The sequence below is a fragment of the Glycine max genome, chromosome 11, assembly GCF_000004515.6.
Source record: "Glycine max cultivar Williams 82 chromosome 11, Glycine_max_v4.0, whole genome shotgun sequence".
NCBI classification, from domain to species: Eukaryota; Viridiplantae; Streptophyta; class Magnoliopsida; order Fabales; family Fabaceae; genus Glycine; species Glycine max.
The window spans coordinates 27,645,504-27,650,978 of NC_038247.2; positions in this window are offsets into that span (position 1 = coordinate 27,645,504).

Here is a 5,475-nt window from a genome sequence, read left to right on the forward strand (position 1 = left end):
CAAACGATCATTAAGCATGACATAAATTAAGCCGCAGAGACAATTAATCAAGCACTAAGCATGCATGAATTAATAGCAACAAATTTAGAGTAATTAGTGAAGAGGAAAAATTGAACAAAATTTAACAGTAATAATAGAACCTCAAAGAGAACTGCGCTTGATCTTCAAGAGAAAACAACGCTGGGGACTTAGCCTTCCATTAATCAATAAATAACGAACTTATAAATTGAAGAACGAAATTTTATTGCTACTGGAATTGCAAAACGAAAAAAATGTCTCAAAGAAAAAGCCTGAAACTAGAAAACGAAAATAGGGGAGAGAGAGAAGAGAGAGAGAGAGAGAGAAGAGAGGGCTAAACTAGAACCTTGGTGCTGTTATATAGTTTTGCCAGCCCCAAAGCTTACAAATCTATTTTAAATCCAAGCCCATAAATAAATTACTAGATAAGATAAGATAAGATCTAGATTAAATAATATCTAGATGAGATCAAATCTAAATAATATCTAGATAAGATAAAGATAAGATAAGATCTAATTTTGTAGAATAAAATAGTTTGTCCTCTTCAAGTCCAAGCCCAATTCTGGATTCAAGCCCAATGCTTCATTAATTCCTGAAATTAGATTAAAAACATGAAATTAGCGGAATTGGCCCAAATAATAAAACTGCCTAATTAATTTGACAATTAAAATTAATCAATACTTAAAATGGTGCAAAAAGGGTTAAGAAATAGGAGCAAATAATGGCACATCAAAACCCCCCCATACTTAGCCTTTTGCACTCCTGGGAAAAATGAAATAAAGAACAAAATCCAAGGATATCAAAGAGAGACAAACAAAACATTTACATATTTCTCAATGAATATCAAGGAATGAAAGGAATGGGTAACATCTAACATGAAGAGATCCAAAGAGTCAAGACATTCGTGAAAATCATCCAAGCAACCCAATCATGGCAAAATAGTAAATCTGCTCAATAATGAAAAGTGATAAAGCCTCACAAGATATACACTCTATCTCTCAAGTGTCTAGGCTACTGTTTACTCTCGAAACACCCATGAAAACAAACACCACATAGACTTGGCAAGATTCTAAAATTTACAATCAACCCATAAACACAAGCACATGACAAAAGGTCTTTTAAGGTTGTAATGGGGCCAAAGACAAGGTAGGGAAAAATATGGAATAAGTAGCTAAATCCCAAAGGAATAGAGGAGCAATGGGGAATAAGTGGAAATTAAGAACAAGTAGTAAACCCAAACCCTCTAATATCAACAAAATCAACCAAGGCTCCTAAATCAAGTCCTCATAACAAGACCTCATTTATTCAACTTCACTTCTTTTCTTCTTTTTTTTTTTTTATTGAACAGTACGAAATTGAAGAATTTGCAGAAATTGAATTTTTTTTATTTTTTTTAGATTGAACAGTACGAAATTGAAGATTAAAGCAAGAACTAGGAAATATATATATACATCAAGCATGGCCAAAATAAAACATTAAGCATGGCCAAAAATCATATCTTCCAATGAAACATACCCCCCCTCCCCTCACTTATTCCCAAAACAATTCCAAAGCTCCAAAATTCCTTAAGGGTAAGGTAAGGTGATATCATGGTTTTTCACTTAAGGCTTGTAATGAGCTTCAAAACAAAGAAAGGGGAACATAGGCTCAAAGGGGCTATCAAAGGAATTAATTCAAGGTAAGTCCATTTGGCTAGAAGCTTATAAGAACAAAATTGCCTAAATCATTTCCAAATATGCATGTGAATTAGGAAGCATCAACAAGAATCAAGCCAAGGCTATTGTGCAAGCAATCAATGGGGCAAAACACACCAAAAGATTATGATGATGGATGGCTCAAATTCTCACAAAGGTAAACTTATCATTTTCAAATTGAGCTTTCAAAACTATCATGACATGTAGAGGAAAAACAAGGATTTCAAATCACAAAATGTCAAGAGAGTTTTATTTTCAGAACAATTACCCATTTCTTGAACATATCCTATAATTCAAAGAAAAATATGCAAAGTTATACAAGCAAACAAGATTGACCTAAAATATTAAACTAGAAACCCAACAAAACTAACAAATTAAAATTGACCTAAAATATTAAACTAGAAACCCAACAAAACTAACAAAACTAACAAATTTAACACAAATAAAACTAACAAAACTAGCAAAACCAAAACCAAAGAACACTTTCTCCCCCCCCCCCCCCCCCACATACTTAAACAACACATTGTCCTCAATGTAGCACAATTAAAAGATTAAAAGCAATTAAACCATCAAATAGAGTCGGAAAAATGTAATAAAAGTAAAGGAGGAGATAGGAAAAGAAAAACTCCCTAAGTCATGGTGGAAAAGAAGTAAGCTGAAGTAAGGAGATCTTTTGAGCAAGGACAACCCCTAATGTGTAATTTGATGCATCACACATTAGCTCAAATGGGGTTGTCTAATCAGGTGCCTCCTTTTGCAACAAGTTGGATAGTCGAAGGGCTACCTTGCTAAAATCTCTTATAAAGCGCCTGTAGAATCCTGCATGACCAAGAAAAGATCGCACCTCTCGCACGCAAGAGGGGTAAGACAATTGTGAAATAACAGAATTTTTGCAGGATCTACTTCAATGCCCTTATTGGAAATAATGTGGCCTAAAACTATACCTTGCTAAACCATAAAATGACATTTTTCAAAATTTAGAACAAGGTTAGTTTCAGTGCATCTATTCAAAACTATTTCCAGACTATCCAAACAAACATCCAAAGAGGATCCATATACAGTGAAATCATCCATAAACACCTCTATGCAATTTTCTAAAAAATCACTGAAAATACTAATCATGCACCGCTGGAAGGTACTAGGGGCATTGCACAAGCCGCAAGGCATCCTCCTATAGGCAAAAGTGCCGAAGGGGCAGGTGAATGTGGTTTTTTCCTGATCCTCAGGAGCAATAATGATTTTCATAGAACCAGAAAAACCATCAAGGAAATAGTAGTGAGATTTACCTGCCAGGCGTTCAAGCATCTGGTCAATGAATGACAGTGGAAAATGGTCCTTTTTGGTAACCTAGTTCAGCCTCCTATAGTCGATGCATACTCTCCAACTGTTCTGCACCCGAGTAGGAATCAGCTCCTCCTTCTCATTTTTGATCACGGTGAGGCCCGTTTTCTTCGGGACTACCTGGACGGGACTTACCCATTGGCTGTCGGAGATAGGATAAATGATTTCAGCTTGCAAAAGCTTGGTTACCTCCTTCTTCACTACATCAAGAATCACCGGGTTGAGTCTTCTCTATGGCTGTCTTACTAGTTTAGCTCCATCTTCTAAATTTATTTGATGCATACATGTGGATGGGCTAATACCAGGAATGTCCGCCAGGGTCTAGCCTATAGCCTTCTTGTATTTCTTGAGAACTGATAACAACTTCTCCTCTTGCTCATCAGCAAGGGAGGCAGATATAATTACTAGGAAGCTTTTGCTATCATCCAAGTAAGCATATTTTAAATTTGATGGTAGAGGCTTCAATTCTGGTGTGGCCGGCTGGATAGTGGTAGAAAGAGATGGTTTCTTAGCCTGTACCTCATAAAGAAAGTCAGAAGTATGTGTACTTCCTGAAACATGGTTAGTTCTATCTGACTTTATAAAATCAATCTCAAGAGGTAAAAGATCAGACATGTAATCAATATCAAAATCAGATTCACTCTCAGCATCAAATTCAGACATATGATCAAGTACAAATTCAGATTCAATGCATGAAGAGTGACAGGCATGCATATTAGAATGAATATTAGTCATTTATTCATCAACAATATGGTCAATTATTTCAACACGAAATACAGAAAGATCTTCATATGGGTGTTTCATAGCATCAAGTATATTAAAATGAACAGTTATATCACCAAACTCCATAAATAGTGTGTCGGCATATACATCTATCTTAGTTCTAGCAGTTTTCATAAAAGGTTTGCCTAGAATGATGGGAACTGATCCTTTAGAAAATCCCTCCTCCATATTTAAAATATAAAAATCAACAGTGAAAATCAGCTCATCAACTCTAACTAAGACATCCTCTATGAAACCAGCAGGATAGGCAACACTTCTATTAGCTAAATGAATTACCACATCAGTTGACTGCAAAGGACCTAGAGATAGAGAATTAAAAATAGACAGAGGCATAACACTAACAGAAGCTCCTAAATCTAGCATGGCATTGTCAAACTTATTGTTCCCTATAATACAAGGTATGCTAAATGTACCTAGATCTTTACATTTTTCAGGGATTTGGGGAACAAATTTACCAATCAATGCGGAGACATTTCTGCCCATACTAATTCTTTCACTTCCTTTAAGCTTATGCTTATTAGTGCACAACTCCTTCAAGAATTTAGCATATCTTGGAATTTGCTTTATTGCATCCAGTAGAGGTATGCTTACCTCTACTTTGCTAAATGTTTCCAAGATCTCCTTCTCTGCCTCTTCCATATTTTTGTTGGAAATTGCTCTTGGAGGGAATGGAAGAGGGATATGCTGCTTGTCTTTAGATTCACCTGCATAGAAATTGTTAGGTAACTTACTCTTTAAATTTTTGTCATCATCTTTTTCTGGAATAGAGTGAGGTTGGGCAGGTTCATTGGCAGATGAGGAAGATGCTACTGGTTGAGGTCCTTGACACTGTTTTCCTGACCTCAATGTAATGACACTCACATTGTTGCGATTCTGGACAGATTGAGAAGGTAATCTATCAGAATTCTGGGACTGTTGTTGATTTAACTGTGTAGCCAACTGTCACATCTGATCAGTTAAGCTCTGAATGGAAGCTCTAGTCTCTTGTTGAAACTGCATGTTTTGCATAGTCATTTGCCTCACAAGTTCTTCGAGGGAAGGTTGCGGAGGGACCTCAACTGTTTGCTGTTTCTGAGGCTATTGCTGTTGCTACTGCTGTTGTGAAGGATTCGACCATCTAAGGTTGGGATGATTCCTCCATCTGGGAATGTACCTGTTGCTGGAGAGGTCATAATTATTCTGTTGTGGCTGATTTTGCTGCCGAGGTTGAGTAGGTCTGTTGTAGATGTTTGTAGCATAAGCTTTAGGCGGTTCAATTGCTTCAGATTGTTGCACAGAAGGGCAAAGGTCTGTGTGGTGGTCGACAGAGGAGCATAAACCACAAAGTCTGGCGACAGGTGCAGATTTTTGATTCATGACCAGTTGGGTTACCAGGTTAACCAAGGAATCCAGTTTACCTTCAAGCTTCTTAGTCTCGCTTGATGAGGATGAATTTGTGGCTACTTCATGCACTCCTCTAATGACAATAGCATCACTTCTGGAACTAAATTGCTGGGAGTTGGAAGCCATCTTCTCAATTAAATTTCTGGCTTCAGTAGGGGTCATGTCTCCAAGGGCTCCACCACTGGCATCATCTATCATACTTCTCTCCATGTTACTGAGTCCTTCATAAAAATATTGGAGAAGAAGATGCTCTGAA